Source organism: Scyliorhinus torazame, chromosome 11 (assembly GCF_047496885.1).
Source record: "Scyliorhinus torazame isolate Kashiwa2021f chromosome 11, sScyTor2.1, whole genome shotgun sequence".
NCBI lineage: Eukaryota > Metazoa > Chordata > Chondrichthyes > Carcharhiniformes > Scyliorhinidae > Scyliorhinus > Scyliorhinus torazame.
The window spans coordinates 181,413,193-181,432,618 of record NC_092717.1 but is presented as its reverse complement, the minus strand read 5'-3'; positions in this window follow the sequence as shown (position 1 = coordinate 181,432,618).

The window sequence follows — 19,426 nt, the reverse complement described above, 5'->3', positions numbered from 1 at the left end:
CCTGAGCTACAGAACCAGATTTGCCACGTTACTGGCGGCATCCAGCCACAATGCAAAGTGATCACAAAAGATTGTGGCAGATGAAAGAATAATGCAGCAGTTTGCGATACAGAGTCAGAAACATTCTCCAGTATAACACAAGTCCAATCTGCAGGGAGCAGCTGGCGGGGCACAGCATGCCCACCACAGCTTTGGCGTTAAGCTGTCGATGTAAAGGTGCATGATGAAGACACAGCAAAGCGTCAAATTCATTGCATTGCCTCGATTGCTCAACCGGGAGAGCTGCTGACTCAATGGGTGAATGTATCAAAGGCATTGTCAGGTCGCTGCTTGAAAGCCCAATACAATTAGTGTGTCCTTTTCAAAGTAGGTGTGCATAAGGAAAGCTTTCCTAAAACAGTATTCCTAAATCGATTGTGGCTTACCATGTTCCTTCTAAGGCGGTAGAGCTATCTTTTATTTCATGTCAGAAATGAGCCTCAACACAGCTTTGTTGATTCTGCAGTTGCATCCAGAGGCCAGCAGGGGTTCCTCTGAGCTGCAGTGCATGGAAAATTGAGCACTCACCTGCACGCAAAGAAAGATTTCTATCACTGAGTCAGGATTGTCGACTGCTCCCTCACACTAGTGCTGACTGGTATTTTTTGTTCTCGCTTGTTTGGAGTCTTTAAGTTGGGCCTCTTTACCTGTTATGACATGGCCACTGTGGTGTCCCATTGTGCTGATGGGTAAAGCTGGGTCATGATGATTCAATCGAGCTATTACAGATTCGAAAGCAGCAGGCATACCTGATGCAGAAAAGCTGAGCCAATTCTTCAGCACCTTGGAGATAATCACTCAGAAGGTCCTGGCTAGCAAGTAATACGACTTGGCTAGCTGTCTGGTGAATTAGCTCAAATGGGAGGTCGCTTGCTTTGCATGTAAGAAATAGTGGGATCGATGCCCACATTCTCCAATTTGATTTTATATTTGGCCCAATGCTCGGGCCCATCCCTTGTGTTCACAGTTGACACTTGCCCTCAGTTTGTCCATGTGCTGATTCACTGCCAATCCGAATGATTTGCACAGCTGCCACAAGCATGTTGCTTCCATTGCTGTCAGCAACGGAGATGCAATGTGACGGGAATGGAAGAAAGTAAGGTGCAAAACAGCTTTTCTTTTTCTCACCATTCAACAGCACCTTCAGATTATGAGAGTGAAACCCAGCCTACTGCAGTTACAAAGAATGACCTAAGTTACACACCACATTTGCCATCTTACAAACTGCATTTAGCCACAATGTAAAGTGTTCATAAAATATTGAGTCCAATGAGAGAAGTAGACAGCAGTTTGCGATACAAAGTTAGAAACGATACCCATTACGACACAGTCCAAATCCGGGTAGCAGATGAAGGATCACAGCACGGCCATATCTTTGCCATTAAGATGGCAAAATAAAGTTGCCGGGACAACAATCAGGAAAGAACGTCGACGTGATCGGTTTGCCTCGATTGCCAACTCTGTACAGCACATGTTTCCAGGGGTGAATTTAGCAAAGCCTTTGTCAGGCAGGTGCCTGAATGCCAAATACAATCTATGTGTGCCCTTTAAGAAGTAAGTATGTCAGAAAAAAAACTTAGCTAAAAGCAGGATTCTTACTTGATCATTAGATGATAGCTTGATGCAGAATTGCTGAGTCAATTCTGGAGATCCTTGGAGACAGGCATTGAGAGAACCTGTGCCCAAGAAATGGGCAGCTGAAGATAAGTTGGGGGAATTATCTCAAATGGTAGAGTGCTGGCTTAGCATGTGAGAGGTACTGGGATCGATGCCCACATTCTCCACTTTCATTTTATCTTTGGGCCAACGCTTCAGGCCCACAAATTGTGTCAATCAACCAACAGTTGACACAAATGCTCTGTTTTGCCATGAGCTGATAGACTGCCATTCCCAATGTTTTGCACACTTGCCAATGTTGTGCACACTTTCCTCAAGCATGTTGATTGCATTGCTGTCAGCAGCGGAGATGCAATGTGACGGGTTTGGCTGAAAAGAAGATGCGAAAAAAGCCTTTAATCTCTGAGCATGAATGACAGGATCTTCTGGTTATGAGAGTGACAAGCTGCCTACTGCACTAACAATCAATGACCTGAGCTACAGAACCAGATTTGCCACCTTACTGGCGGCATCCAGCCACAATGCAAAGTGATCACAAAAGATTGGGGCAGATGAAAGAATAATGCAGCAGTTTGCGATACAGAGTCAGAAACATTATCCAGTATAACACAAGTCCAATCTGCAGGGAGCAGGTGGCGGGGCACAGCATGCCCACCACAGCTTTGGAGTTAAGCTGTCGATGTAAAGGTGCATGATGAAGACACAGCAAAGCGTCAAATTCATTGCATTGCCTCGATTGCTCAACCGGGAGAGCTGCAGACTCAATGGGTGAATGTATCAAAGGCATTGTCAGGTCGCTGCTTGAAAGCCCAATACAATTAGTGTGTCCTTTTCAAAGTAGGTGTGCATAAGGAAAGCTTTCCTAAAACAGTATTCCTAAATCGATTGTGGCTCACCATGTTCCTTCAAAGGCGGTAGAGCTATCTTTTATTTCATGTCAGAAAAGAGCCTCAACACAGCTTTGTTGATTCTGCAGTTGCATCCAGATGCCAGCAGGTGTTCCTCTGAGCTGCAGTGCATGGAAAATTGAGCACTCACCTGCACGCAAAGAAAGATTTCTATCACTGAGTCAGGGTTGTCGACTGCTCCCTCACACTAGTGTTGACTGGTATTTTTTGTTCTCGCTTGTTTGGAGTCTTTAAGTTGGGCCCCTTTACCTGTTATGACATGGCCACTGTGGTGTACCATTGTGCTGATGGGTAAAGCTGGGTCATGTTGATTCAATCGAGATATTACTGATTCGAAAGCAGCAGGCATACCTGATGCAGAAAAGCTGAGCCAATTCTTCAGCACCTTGGAGATAATCACTCAGAAGGTCCTGGCTAGCAAGAAATATGACTTAGCTATCTGTCTGGGGAATTAGCTCAAATGGGAGAGAGCTTGCTTTGCATGTGAGTGGTTGTTGGATCGATGCCCACATTCTCCAATTTGATTTTATATTTGGCCCAATGCCCGGGCCCATCCCTTGTATACACAGTTGACACTTGCCCTCAGTTTGTCCATGTGCTGATTCACTGCCAATCCGAATGATTTGCACAGCTGCCACAAGCATGTTGCTTCCATTGCTGTCAGCAACGGAGATGCAATGTGACGGGAATGGAAGAAAGTAAGGTGCAAAACAGCTTTTCTTTTTCTCACCATTCAACAGCACCTTCAGATTATGAGAGTGAAACACAGCCTACTGCAGTGACAAAGAATGACCTAAGTTACACACCACATTTGCCATCTTACAAACTGCATTTAGCCACAATGTAAAGTGTTCATAAAATATTGAGTCCAATGAGAGAAGTAGACAGCAGTTTGCGATACAAAGTTAGAAACGATACCCATTACGACACAGTCCAAATCCGGGTAGCAGATGAAGGATCACAGCACGGCCATATCTTTGCCATTAAGATGGCGAAATAAAGTTACAGGGACAACAATCAGGAAAGAACGTCGACGTGATCGGTTTGCCTCGATTGCCAACTCTGTACAGCACATGTTTCCAGGGGTGAATTTAGCAAAGTCTTTGTCAGGCAGGTGCCTGAATGCCAAATACAATTTATGTGTGCCTTTTAAGAAGTAAGTATGTCAGAAAAAAAACTTAGCTAAAAGCAGGATTCTTACTTGATCATTAGATGATAGCTTGATGCAGAATTGCTGAGTCATTTCTGGAGTTCCTTGGAGACAGGCACTGAGAGAACCTGGGCCCAAGAAATGGCCAGCTGAAGAAAAATTGGGGGAATTAGCTCAAATGGTAGAGCGCTTGTTTCGCATGTGAGAGGTAGTGGGATCGATGCCCACATTCTCCACTTTCATTTTATCTTTGGGCCAACACTTCAGGCCCACAAATTGTGTCAATCGACCAACAGTTGACACAAATGCTCTGTTTTGCCATGAGCTGATAGACTGCCATTCCCAATGTTTTGCACACTTGCCAATGTTTTCCACACTTTCCACAAGCATGTTGATTGCATTGCTGCCAGCAGCGGAGATGCAATGTGAACGGATTTGGCAGAAAAGATGATGCGAAAAAAGCCTTTAATCTCTGAGCATGCATGACAGGATCTTCTGGTTATGAGAGTGACAAGCTGCCTACTGCACGAACAATGAATGACCTGAGCTCCAGAACCAGATTTGCCACCTTACTGCCGGCATCCAGCCACAATGCAAAGTGATCACAAAAGATTGTGGCAGATGAAAGAATAATGCAGCAGTTTGCGATACAGAGTCAGAAACATTATCCAGTATAACACAAGTCCAATCTGCAGGGAGCAGGTGGCGGGGCACAGCATGCCCACCACAGCTTTGGAGTTAAGCTGTCGATGTAAAGGTGCATGATGAAGACACAGCAAAGCGTCAAATTCATTGCATTGCTGCGATTGCTCAACCGGGAGAGCTGCAGACTCAATGGGTGAATGTATCAAAGGCATTGTCAGGTCGCTGCTTGAAAGCCCAATACAATTAGTGTGTCCTTTTCAAAGTAGGTGTGCATAAGGAAAGCTTTCCTAAAACAGTATTCCTAAATCGATTGTGGCTTACCATGTTCCTTCTAAGGCGGTAGAGCTATCTTTTATTTCATGTCAGAAATGAGCCTCAACACAGCTTTGTTGATTCTGCAGTTGCATCCAGAGGCCAGCAGGGGTTCCTCTGAGCTGCAGTGCATGGAAAATTGAGCACTCACCTGCACGCAAAGAAAGATTTCTATCACTGAGTCAGGGTTGTCGACTGCTCCCTCACACTAGTGCTGACTGGTATTTTTTGTTCTCGCTTGTTTGGAGTCTTTAAGTTGGGCCTCTTTACCTGTTATGACATGGCCACTGTGGTGTCCCATTGTGCTGATGGGTAAAGCTGGGTCATGATGATTCAATCGAGCTATTACAGATTCGAAAGCAGCAGGCATACCTGATGCAGAAAAGCTGAGCCAATTCTTCAGCACCTTGGAGATAATCACTCAGAAGGTCCTGGCTAGCAAGTAATACGACTTGGCTAGCTGTCTGGTGAATTAGCTCAAATGGGAGGTCGCTTGCTTTGCATGTAAGAAATAGTGGGATCGATGCCCACATTCTCCAATTTGATTTTATATTTGGCCCAATGCTCGGGCCCATCCCTTGTGTTCACAGTTGACACTTGCCCTCAGTTTGTCCATGTGCTGATTCACTGCCAATCCGAATGATTTGCACAGCTGCCACAAGCATGTTGCTTCCATTGCTGTCAGCAACGGAGATGCAATGTGACGGGAATGGAAGAAAGTAAGGTGCAAAACAGCTTTTCTTTTTCTCACCATTCAACAGCACCTTCAGATTATGAGAGTGAAACCCAGCCTACTGCAGTTACAAAGAATGACCTAAGTTACACACCACATTTGCCATCTTACAAACTGCATTTAGCCACAATGTAAAGTGTTCATAAAATATTGAGTCCAATGAGAGAAGTAGACAGCAGTTTGCGATACAAAGTTAGAAACGATACCCATTACGACACAGTCCAAATCCGGGTAGCAGATGAAGGATCACAGCACGGCCATATCTTTGCCATTAAGATGGCAAAATAAAGTTGCCGGGACAACAATCAGGAAAGAACGTCGACGTGATCGGTTTGCCTCGATTGCCAACTCTGTACAGCACATGTTTCCAGGGGTGAATTTAGCAAAGCCTTTGTCAGGCAGGTGCCTGAATGCCAAATACAATCTATGTGTGCCCTTTAAGAAGTAAGTATGTCAGAAAAAAAACTTAGCTAAAAGCAGGATTCTTACTTGATCATTAGATGATAGCTTGATGCAGAATTGCTGAGTCAATTCTGGAGATCCTTGGAGACAGGCATTGAGAGAACCTGTGCCCAAGAAATGGGCAGCTGAAGATAAGTTGGGGGAATTATCTCAAATGGTAGAGTGCTGGCTTAGCATGTGAGAGGTACTGGGATCGATGCCCACATTCTCCACTTTCATTTTATCTTTGGGCCAACGCTTCAGGCCCACAAATTGTGTCAATCAACCAACAGTTGACACAAATGCTCTGTTTTGCCATGAGCTGATAGACTGCCATTCCCAATGTTTTGCACACTTGCCAATGTTGTGCACACTTTCCTCAAGCATGTTGATTGCATTGCTGTCAGCAGCGGAGATGCAATGTGACGGGTTTGGCTGAAAAGAAGATGCGAAAAAAGCCTTTAATCTCTGAGCATGAATGACAGGATCTTCTGGTTATGAGAGTGACAAGCTGCCTACTGCACTAACAATCAATGACCTGAGCTACAGAACCAGATTTGCCACCTTACTGGCGGCATCCAGCCACAATGCAAAGTGATCACAAAAGATTGGGGCAGATGAAAGAATAATGCAGCAGTTTGCGATACAGAGTCAGAAACATTATCCAGTATAACACAAGTCCAATCTGCAGGGAGCAGGTGGCGGGGCACAGCATGCCCACCACAGCTTTGGAGTTAAGCTGTCGATGTAAAGGTGCATGATGAAGACACAGCAAAGCGTCAAATTCATTGCATTGCCTCGATTGCTCAACCGGGAGAGCTGCAGACTCAATGGGTGAATGTATCAAAGGCATTGTCAGGTCGCTGCTTGAAAGCCCAATACAATTAGTGTGTCCTTTTCAAAGTAGGTGTGCATAAGGAAAGCTTTCCTAAAACAGTATTCCTAAATCGATTGTGGCTCACCATGTTCCTTCAAAGGCGGTAGAGCTATCTTTTATTTCATGTCAGAAAAGAGCCTCAACACAGCTTTGTTGATTCTGCAGTTGCATCCAGATGCCAGCAGGTGTTCCTCTGAGCTGCAGTGCATGGAAAATTGAGCACTCACCTGCACGCAAAGAAAGATTTCTATCACTGAGTCAGGGTTGTCGACTGCTCCCTCACACTAGTGTTGACTGGTATTTTTTGTTCTCGCTTGTTTGGAGTCTTTAAGTTGGGCCCCTTTACCTGTTATGACATGGCCACTGTGGTGTACCATTGTGCTGATGGGTAAAGCTGGGTCATGTTGATTCAATCGAGATATTACTGATTCGAAAGCAGCAGGCATACCTGATGCAGAAAAGCTGAGCCAATTCTTCAGCACCTTGGAGATAATCACTCAGAAGATCCTGGCTAGCAAGAAATATGACTTAGCTATCTGTCTGGGGAATTAGCTCAAATGGGAGAGAGCTTGCTTTGCATGTGAGTGGTAGTTGGATCGATGCCCACATTCTCCAATTTGATTTTATATTTGGCCCAATGCCCGGGCCCATCCCTTGTATACACAGTTGACACTTGCCCTCAGTTTGTCCATGTGCTGATTCACTGCCAATCCGAATGATTTGCACAGCTGCCACAAGCATGTTGCTTCCATTGCTGTCAGCAACGGAGATGCAATGTGACGGGAATGGAAGAAAGTAAGGTGCAAAACAGCTTTTCTTTTTCTCACCATTCAACAGCACCTTCAGATTATGAGAGTGAAACACAGCCTACTGCAGTGACAAAGAATGACCTAAGTTACACACCACATTTGCCATCTTACAAACTGCATTTAGCCACAATGTAAAGTGTTCATAAAATATTGAGTCCAATGAGAGAAGTAGACAGCAGTTTGCGATACAAAGTTAGAAACGATACCCATTACGACACAGTCCAAATCCGGGTAGCAGATGAAGGATCACAGCACGGCCATATCTTTGCCATTAAGATGGCGAAATAAAGTTACAGGGACAACAATCAGGAAAGAACGTCGACGTGATCGGTTTGCCTCGATTGCCAACTCTGTACAGCACATGTTTCCAGGGGTGAATTTAGCAAAGTCTTTGTCAGGCAGGTGCCTGAATGCCAAATACAATTTATGTGTGCCTTTTAAGAAGTAAGTATGTCAGAAAAAAAACTTAGCTAAAAGCAGGATTCTTACTTGATCATTAGATGATAGCTTGATGCAGAATTGCTGAGTCATTTCTGGAGTTCCTTGGAGACAGGCACTGAGAGAACCTGGGCCCAAGAAATGGCCAGCTGAAGAAAAATTGGGGGAATTAGCTCAAATGGTAGAGCGCTTGTTTCGCATGTGAGAGGTAGTGGGATCGATGCCCACATTCTCCACTTTCATTTTATCTTTGGGCCAACACTTCAGGCCCACAAATTGTGTCAATCGACCAACAGTTGACACAAATGCTCTGTTTTGCCATGAGCTGATAGACTGCCATTCCCAATGTTTTGCACACTTGCCAATGTTTTCCACACTTTCCACAAGCATGTTGATTGCATTGCTGCCAGCAGCGGAGATGCAATGTGAACGGATTTGGCAGAAAAGATGATGCGAAAAAAGCCTTTAATCTCTGAGCATGCATGACAGGATCTTCTGGTTATGAGAGTGACAAGCTGCCTACTGCACGAACAATGAATGACCTGAGCTCCAGAACCAGATTTGCCACCTTACTGCCGGCATCCAGCCACAATGCAAAGTGATCACAAAAGATTGTGGCAGATGAAAGAATAATGCAGCAGTTTGCGATACAGAGTCAGAAACATTATCCAGTATAACACAAGTCCAATCTGCAGGGAGCAGGTGGCGGGGCACAGCATGCCCACCACAGCTTTGGAGTTAAGCTGTCGATGTAAAGGTGCATGATGAAGACACAGCAAAGCGTCAAATTCATTGCATTGCTGCGATTGCTCAACCGGGAGAGCTGCAGACTCAATGGGTGAATGTATCAAAGGCATTGTCAGGTCGCTGCTTGAAAGCCCAATACAATTAGTGTGTCCTTTTCAAAGTAGGTGTGCATAAGGAAAGCTTTCCTAAAACAGTATTCCTAAATTGATTGTGGCTTACCATGTTGCTTCCAAGGCTGTAGAGCGATCTTTTATTTCATGTCAGAAATGAGCCTCAACACAGCTTTGTTGCTTCTGCAGTTGCATCCAGAGGCCAGCAGGGGTCCTCTGAGCTGCAGCGCATGGAAAATTGAGCACTCACCTGCACACAAAGAAAGATTTCTATCACTGAGTCAGGGTTTTCGACTGCTCCCTCACACTTGTGCTGACTGGTATTTTTTGTTCTCACTTGTTTGGAGTCTTTAAGTTGGGCCTATTTACCTGTTATGCCATGGGCACTGTGGTGTGCCATTGTGCTGATGGGTAAAGCTGGGTCATGTTGATTCAATCGAGATAGAACAAAGAACAAAGAACAAAGAAATGTACAGCACAGGAACAGGCCCTTCGGCCCTCCAAGCCCGTGCCGACCATACTGCCCGACTAAACTACAATCTTCTACACTTCCTGGGTCCGTATCCTTCTATTCCCATCCTATTCATATATTTGTCAAGATGCCCCTTAAATGTCCCTATCGTCCCTGCCTCCACTACCTCCTCCGGTAGTGAGTTCCAGGCACCCACTACCCTCTGCGTAAAAAACTTGCCTCGTACATCTACTCTAAACTTTGCCCCTCTCACCTTAAACCTATGCCCCCTAGTAATTGACCCCTCTACCCTGGGGATATTACTGATTCGAAAGCAGCAGGCATACCTGATGCAGAAAAGCTGAGCCAATTCTTTAGCACCTTGGAGATAATCACTCAGAAGGTCCTGGCCTGCAAGTAATATGACTTAGCTAGCTGTCTGGGGAATTAGCTCAAATGGGAGAGCACTTGCTTTGCATGTAAGAAGTAGTGGGATCGATGACCACATTTTCCAATTTGGTTTTATATTTGGCCCAATCCTCGGGCCCATCCCTTGTGTACACAGTTGACACTTGCCCTCAGTTTGTCCATGTGCTGATTCACTGCCAATCCGAATGATTTGCACAGCTGCCACAAGCATGTTGCTTCCATTGCTGTCAGCAACGGAGATGCAATGTGACGGGAATGGAAGAAAGTAAGGTGCAAAACAGCTTTTCTTTTTCTCACCATTCAACAGCACCTTCAGATTATGAGAGTGAAACCCAGCCTACTGCAGTGACAAAGAATGACCTAAGTTACACACCACATTTGCCATCTTACAAACTGCATTTAGCCACAATGTAAAGTGTTCATAAAATATTGAGTCCAATGAGAGAAGTAGACAGCAGTTTGCGATACAAAGTTAGAAACGATACCCATTACGACACAGTCCAAATCCGGGTAGCAGATGAAGGATCACAGCACGGCCATATCTTTGCCATTAAGATGGCGAAATAAAGTTGCAGGGCCAACAATCAGGAAAGAACGTCGACGTGATCGGTTTGCCTCCATTGCCAACTCTGTACAGCACATGTTTCCAGGGGTGAATTTAGCAAAGTCTTTGTCAGGCGGGTGCCTGAATGCCAAATACAATTTATGTGTGCCCTTTATGAAGTAAGTATGTCAGAAAAAAAACTTAGCTAAAAGCAGGATTCTTACTTGATCATTAGATGATAGCTTGATGCAGAATTGCTGAGTCATTTCTGGAGTTCCTTGGAGACAGGCACTGAGAGAACCTGGGCCCAAGAAATGGGCAGCTGATGGCAGTTTGTGGGATTAGCTCAAATGGTAGAGCGCTTGCTTAGCATGTGAGAGTTAGTGGGATCGATGCCCACATTCTCCACTTTCGTTTTATCTTTGGGCCAACGCTTCAGGCCCACAAATTGTGTCAATCAACCAACAGTTGACACAAATGCTCTGTTTTGCCACGAGCTGATAGACTGCCATTCCCAATGTTTTGCACACTTGCCAATGTTTTGCACACTTTCCACAAGCATGTTGATTGCGTTGCTGCCAGCAGCGGAGATGCAATGTGACGGGTTTGGCAGAAAAGAAGATGCGAAAAAAGCCTTTAATCTCTGAGCATGCATGACAGGATCTTCTGGTTATGAGAGTGACAAGCTGCCTACTGCTCTAACAATCCATGACCTGAGCTACAGAACCAGATTTGCCACCTTACTGGCGGCATCCAGCCACAATGCAAAGTGATCACAAAAGATTGTGGCAGATGAAACAATAATGCAGCAGTTTGCGATACAGAGTCAGAAACATTATCCAGTATAACACAAGTCCAATCTGCAGGGAGCAGGTGGCGGGGCACAGCATGCCCACCACAGCTTTGGAGTTAAGCTGTCGGTGTAAAGGTGCATGATGAAGACACAGCAAAGCGTCAAATTCATTGCATTGCCTCGATTGCTCAACCGGGAGAGCTGCAGACTCAATGGGTGAATGTATCAAAGGCATTGTCAGGTCGCTGCTTGAAAGCCAAATACAATTAGTGTGTCCTTTTCAAAGTAGGTGTGCATAAGGAAAGCTTTCCTAAAACAGTATTCCTAAATCGATTGTGGCTTACCATGTTCCTTCTAAGGCGGTAGAGCTATCTTTTATTTCATGTCAGAAATGAGCCTCAACACAGCTTTGTTGATTCTGCAGTTGCATCCAGAGGCCAGCAGGGGTTCCTCTGAGCTGCAGTGCATGGAAAATTGAGCACTCACCTGCACGCAAAGAAAGATTTCTATCACTGAGTCAGGGTTGTCGACTGCTCCCTCACACTAGTGCTGACTGGTATTTTTTGTTCTCGCTTGTTTGGAGTCTTTAAGTTGGGCCTCTTTACCTGTTATGACATGGCCACTGTGGTGTCCCATTGTGCTGATGGGTAAAGCTGGGACATGTTGATTCAATCGAGCTATTACAGATTTGAAAGCAGCAGGCATACCCGATGCAGAAAAGCTGAGCCAATTCTTCAGCACCTTGGAGATACTCACTCAGAATGTCCTGGCTAGCAAGTAATATGACTTAGTTAGCTGTCTGGGGAATTAGCTCAAATGGGAGAGCGCTTGCTTTGCATGTAAGGGATAGTGGGATCGATGCCCACATTCTCCAATTTGGTTTTATATTTGGCCCAATGCTCGGGCCCATCCCTTGTGTGCACAGTTGACACTTGCCCTCAGTTTGTCCATGTGCTGATTCACTGCCAATCCGAATGATTTGCACAGCTGCCACAAGCATGTTGCTTCCATTGCTGTCAGCAACGGAGATGCAATGTGACCGGAATGGAAGAAAGTAAGGTGCAAAACAGCTTTTCTTTTTCTCACCATTCAACAGCACCTTCAGATTATGAGAGTGAAACCCAGCCTACTGCAGTGACAAAGAATGACCTCAGTTACACACCACATTTGCCATCTTACAAACTGCGTTTAGCCACAATGTAAAGTGTTCATAAAATATTGAGTCCAATGAGAGAAGTAGACAGCAGTTTGCGATACAAAGTTAGAAACGATACCCATTATGACATAGTCCAAATCCGGGTAGCAGATGAAGGATCACAGCACGGCCATATCTTTGCCATTAACATGGCGAAATAAAGTTGCCGGGACAACAATCAGGAAAGAACGTCGACGTGATCGGTTTGCCTCGATTGCCAACTCTGTACAGCACATGTTTCCAGGGGTGAATTTAGCAAAGTCTTTGTCAGGCAGGTGCCTGAATGCCAAATACAATTTATGTGTGCCCTTTAAGAAGTAAGTATGTCAGAAAAAAAACTTAGCTAAAAGCAGGATTCTTACTTGATCATTAGATGATAGCTTGATGCAGAATTGCTGAGTCAATTCTGGAGATCCTTGGAGACAGGCATTGAGAGAACCTGTGCCCAAGAAATGGGCAGCTGAAGATAAGTTGGGCGAATTAGCTCAAATGGTAGAGTGCTGGCTTAGCATGTGAGAGGTGCTGGGATCGATCCCCACATTCTCCACTTTCATTTTATCTTTGGGCCAACGCTTCAGGCCCACAAATTGTGTCAATCAACCAACAGTTGACACAAATGCTCTGTTTTGCCACGAGCTGATAGACTGCCATTCCCAATGTTTTGCACACTTGCCAATGTTGTGCACACTTTCCTCAAGCATGTTGATTGCATTGCTGTCAGCAGCGGAGATGCAATGTGACGGGTTTGGCAGAAAAGAAGATGCGAAAAAAGCCTTTAATCTCTGAGCATGCATGACAGGATCTTCTGGTTATGAGAGTGACAAGCTGCCTACTGCACTAACAATCAATGACCTGAGCTACAGAACCAGATTTGCCACCTTACTGGCGGCATCCAGCCACAATGCAAAGTGATCACAAAAGATTGGGGCAGATGAAAGAATAATGCAGCAGTTTGCGATACAGAGTCAGAAACATTCTCCAGTATAACACAAGTCCAATCTGCAGGGAGCAGGTGGCGGGGCACAGCATGCCCACCACAGCTTTGGAGTTAAGCTGTCGATGTAAAGGTGCATGATGAAGACACAGCAAAGCGTCAAATTCATTGCATTGCCTCGATTGCTCAACCGGGAGAGCTGCAGACTCAATGGGTGAATGTATCAAAGGCATTGTCAGGTCGCTGCTTGAAAGCCCAATACAATTAGTGTGTCCTTTTCAAAGTAGGTGTGCATAAGGAAAGCTTTCCTAAAACAGTATTCCTAAATTGATTGTGGCTTACCATGTTGCTTCTAAGGCGGTAGAGCTATCTTTTATTTCATGTCAGAAATGAGCTTCAACACAGCTTTGTTGATTCTGCAGTTGCATCCAGAGGCCAGCAGGGGTTCCTCTGAGCTGCAGTGCATGGAAAATTGAGCACTCACCTGCACGCAAAGAAAGATTTCTATCACTGAGTCAGGGTTGTCGACTGCTCCCTCACACTAGTGCTGACTGGTATTTTTTGTTCTCGCTTGTTTGGAGTCTTTAAGTTGGGCCTCTTTACCTGTTATGACATGGCCACTGTGGTGTCCCATTGTGCTGATGGGTAAGGCTGGGTCATGTTGATTCAATCGAGATATTACTGATTCGAAAGCAGCAGGCATACCTGATGCAGAAAAGCTGAGCCAATTCTTCAGCACCTTGGAGATAATCACTCAGAAGGTCCTGGCTAGCAAGTAATATGACTTAGCTAGCTGTCTGGGAAATTATCTCAAATGGGAGAGTGCTTGCTTTGCACTGGAAGAGGTAGTGGGATCGGTGCCCACATTCTCCAATTTGATTTTATATTTGGCCCAATGCTCGGGCCCATCCCTTGTGTACACAGTTGACACTTGCCCTCAGTTTGTCCATGTGCTGATTCACTGCCAATCCGAATGATTTGCACAGCTGCCACAAGCATGTTGCTTCCATTGCTGTCAGAAACGGAGATGCAATGTGACGGGAATGGAAGAAAGTAAGGTGCAAAACAGCTTTTCTTTTTCTCACCATTCAACAGCACCTTCAGATTATGAGAGTGAAACCCAGCCTACTGCAGTGACAAAGAATGACCTAAGTTACACACCACATTTGCCATCTTACAAACTGCATTTAGCCTCATTGTAAAGTGTTCATAAAATATTGAGTCCAATGAGAGAAGTATACAGCAGTTTGCGACACAAAGTTAGAAACGATATCCATTATGACACAGTCCAAATCCGGGTAGCAGATGAAGGATCACAGCACGGCCATAGCTTTGCCATTAAGATGGCGAAATAAAGTTGCAGGGCCAACAATCAGGAAAAAACGTCGACGTGATCGGTTTGCCTCGATTGCCAACTCTGTACAGCACATGTTTCCAGGGGTGAATTTAGCAAAGTCTTTGTCAGGCAGGTGCCTGAATGCCAAATACAATTTATGTGTGCCCTTTAAGAAGTAAGTATGTCAGAAAAAAAACTTAGCTAAAAGCAGGATTCTTACTTGATCATTAGATGATAGCTTGATGCAGAATTGTTGAGTCATTCCTGGAGTTCCTTGGAAACAGGCACTGAGAGAACCTGGGCCCAAGAAATGGGCAGCTGATGATAAATTGGGGGAATTAGCTCAAATGGTAGAGCAGCTCGCTTAGCATGTGAGAGGTAGTGGGATCTATGCCCACATTCTCCACTTTCATTTTATCTTTGGGCCAACGCTTCAGGCCCACAAATTGTGTCAATCAACCAACAGTTGACACAAATGCTCTGTTTTGCCACGAGCTGATAGACTGCCATTCCCAATGTTTTGCACACTTGCCAATGTTGTGCACCCTTTCCTCAAGCATGTTGATTGCATTGCTGCCAGCAGCGGAGATGCAATGTGACGGGTTTGGCAGAAAAGAAGATGCGAAAAAAGCCTTTAATCTCTGAGCATGCATGACAGGATCTTCTGGTTATGAGAGTGACAAGCTGCCTACTGCACTAACAATCAATGACCTGAGCTACAGAACCAGATTTGCCACCTTACTGGCGGCATCCAGCCACAATGCAAAGTGATCACAAAAGATTGTGGCAGATGAAAAAATAATGCAGCAGTTTGCGATACAGAGTCAGAAACATTCTCCAGTATAACACAAGTCCAATCTGCAGGGAGCAGCTGGCGGGGCACAGCATGCCCACCACAGCTTTGGCGTTAAGCTGTCGATGTAAAGGTGCATGATGAAGACACAGCAAAGCGTCAAATTCATTGCATTGCCTCGATTGCTCAACCGGGAGAGCTGCAGACTCAATGGGTGAATGTATCAAAGGCATTGTCAGGTCGCTGCTTGAAAGCCCAATACAATTAGTGTGTCCTTTTCAAAGTAGGTGTGCATAAGGAAAGCTTTCCTAAAACAGTATTCCTAAATTGATTGTGGCTTACCATGTTGCTTCTAAGGCTGTAGAGCGATCTTTTATTTCATGTCAGAAATGAGCCTCAACACAGCTTTGTTGCTTCTGGCAGTTGCATCCAGAGGCCAGCAGGGGTCCTCTGAGCTGCAGCGCATGGAAAATTGAGCACTCACCTGCACGCAAAGAAAGATTTCTATCACTGAGTCAGGGTTGTCGACTGCTCCCTCACACTTGTGCTGACTGGTATTTTTTGTTCTCGCTTGTTTGGAGTCTTTAAGTTGGGCCTCTTTACCTGTTATGACATGGCCACTGTGGTGTCCCATTGTGCTGATGGGTAAAGCTGGGTCATGTTGATTCAATCGAGCTATTACAGATTTGAAAGCAGCAGGCATACCCGTTGCAGAAAAGCTGAGCCAATTCTTCAGCACCTTGGAGATACTCAGTCAGAAGGTCCTGGCTAGCAAGTAATATGACTTAGCTAGCTGTCTGGGGAATTAGCTCAAATGGGAGAGCGCTTGCTTTGCATGTAAGAGGTAGTGGGATCGATGCCCACATTCTCCAATTTGGTTTTATATTCGGCCCAATGCTCGGGCCCATCCCTTGTGGACACAGTTGACACTTGCCCTCAGTTTGTCCATGTGCTGATTCACTGCCAATCCGAATGATTTGCACAGCTGCCACAAGCATGTTGCTTCCATTGCTGTCAGCAACGGAGATGCAATGTGACGGGAATGGAAGAAAGTAAGGTGCAAAACAGCTTTTCTTTTTCTCACCATTCAACAGCACCTTCAGATTATGAGAGTGAAACCCAGCCTACTGCAGTGACAAAGAATGACCTAAGTTACACACCACATTTGCCATCTTACAAACTGCATTTAGCCACAATGTAAAGTGTTCATAAAATATTGAGTCCAATGAGAGAAGTAGACAGCAGTTTGCGATACAAAGTTAGAAACGATACCCATTACGGCACAGTCCAAATCCGGGTAGCAGATGAAGGATCACAGCACGGCCATATCTTTGCCATTAAGATGGCGAAATAAAGTTGCAGGGCCAACAATCAGGAAAGAACGTCGACGTGATCGGTTTGCCTCGATTGCCAACTCTGTACAGCACATGTTTCCAGGGGTGAATTTAGCAAAGTCTTTGTCAGGCAGGTGCCTGAATGCCAAATACAATTTATGTGTGCCCTTTAAGAAGTAAGTATGTCAGAAAAAAAACTTAGCTAAAAGCAGGATTCTTACTTGATCATTGGATGATAGCTTGATGCAGAATTGCTGAGTCATTTCTGGAGATCCTTGGAGACAGGCATTGAGAGAACCTGGGCCCAAGAAATGGGCAGTTAAAGACAAATTGGGGGAATTAGCTCAAATGGTAGAGTGCTAACTTAGCATGTGAGAGGTAGTGGGATCGATGCCCACATTCTCCACTTTCATTTTATCTTTGGGCCAACGCTTCAGGCCCACAAATTGTGTCAATCAACCAACAGTTGACACAAATGCTCTGTTTTGCCATGAGCTGATAGACTGCCATTCCGAATGTTTTGCACACTTGCCAATGTTTTCCACACTTTCCACAAGCATGTTGATTGCATTGCTGCCAGCAGCGGAGATGCAATGTGACGGGTTTGGCAGAAAAGAAGATGCGAAAAAAGCCTTTAATCTCTGAGCATGCATGACAGGATCTTCTGGTTACGAGAGTGACAAGCTGCCTACTGCACTAATAATGAATGACCTGAGCTACACAACCAGATTTGCCACCTTACTTGCGGCATCCATCCACAATGCAAAGTGATCACAAAAGATTGTGGCAGATGAAAGAATAATGCAGCAGTTTGCGATACAGAGTCAGAAACATTCTCCAGTATAACACAAGTCCAATCTGCAGGGAGCAGCTGGCGGGGCACAGCATGCCCACCACAGCTTTGGCCTTAAGCTGTCGATGTATAGGTGCATGATGAAGACACATGATGAAGCGTCAAATTCATTGCATTGCCTCGATTGCTCAACCGGGAGAGCTGCAGACTCAATGGGTGAATGTATCAAAGGCATTGTCAGGTCGCTGCTTGAAAGCCCAATACAATTAGTGTGTCCTTTTCAAAGTAGGTGTGCATAAGGAAAGCTTTCCTAAAACAGTATTCCTAAATCGATTGTGGCTCACCATGTTCCTTCAAAGGCGGTAGAGCGATCTTTTATTTCATGTCAGAAATGAGCCTCAACACAGCTTTGTTGATTCTGCAGTTGCATCCAGATGCCAGCAGGTGTTCCTCTGAGCTGCAGTGCATGGAAAATTGAGCACTCACCTGCACGCAAAGAAAGATTTCTATCATTGAGTCAGGGTTGTCGACTGCTCCCTCACACTAGTGCTGACTGGTATTTTTTGTTCTCGCTTGTTTGGAGTCTTTAAGTTGGGCCCCTTTACCTGTTATGACATGGCCACTGTGGTGTACCATTGTGCTGATGGGTAAAGCTGGGTCATGTTGATTCAATCGAGATATTACTGATTCGAAAGCAGCAGGCATACCTGATGCATAAAAGCTGAGCCAATTCTTCAGCACCTTGGAGATAATCACTCAGAAGGTCCTGGCTAGCAAGAAATATGACTTAGCTATCTGTCTGGGGAATTAGCTCAAATGGGAGAGAGCTTGCTTTGCATGTGAGTGGTAGTTGGATCGATGCCCACATTCTCCAATTTGATTTTATATTTGGCCCAATGCCCGGGCCCATCCCTTGTATACACAGTTGACACTTGCCCTCAGTTTGTCCATGTGCTGATTCACTGCCAATCCGAATGATTTGCACAGCTGCCACAAGCATGTTGCTTCCATTGCTGTCAGCAACGGAGATGCAATGTGACGGGAATGGAAGAAAGTAAGGTGCAAAACAGCTTTTCTTTTTCTCACCATTCAACAGCACCTTCAGATTATGAGAGTGAAACACAGCCTACTGCAGTGACAAAGAATGACCTAAGTTACACACCACATTTGCCATCTTACAAACTGCATTTAGCCACAATGTAAAGTGTTCATAAAATATTGAGTCCAATGAGAGAAGTAGACAGCAGTTTGCGATACTAAGTTAGAAACGATACCCATTACGACACAGTCCAAATCCGGGTAGCAGATGAAGGATCACAGCACGGCCATATCTTTGCCATTAAGATGGCGAAATAAAGTTACAGGGACAACAATCAGGAAAGAACGTCGACGTGATCGGTTTGCCTCGATTGCCAACTCTGTACAGCACATGTTTCCAGGGGTGAATTTAGCAAAGTCTTTGTCAGGCAGGTGCCTGAATGCCAAATACAATTTATGTGTGCCTTTTAAGAAGTAAGTATGTCAGAAAAAAAACTTAGCTAAAAGCAGGATTCTTACTTGATCATTAGATGATAGCTTGATGCAGAATTGCTGAGTCATTTCTGGAGTTCCTTGGAGACAGGCACTGAGAGAACCTGGGCCCAAGAAATGGCCAGCTGAAGAAAAATTGGGGGAATTAGCTCAAATGGTAGAGCGCTTGCTTCGCATGTGAGAGGTAGTGGGATCGATGCCCACATTCTCCACTTTCATTTTATCTTTGGGCCAACACTTCAGGCCCACAAATTGTGTCAATCGACCAACAGTTGACACAAATGCTCTGTTTTGCCATGAGCTGATAGACTGCCATTCCCAATGTTTTGCACACTTGCCAATGTTTTCCACACTTTCCACAAGCATGTTGATTGCATTGCTGCCAGCAGCGGAGATGCAATGTGAACGGATTTGGCAGAAAAGATGATGCGAAAAAAGCCTTTAATCTCTGAGCATGCATGACAGGAT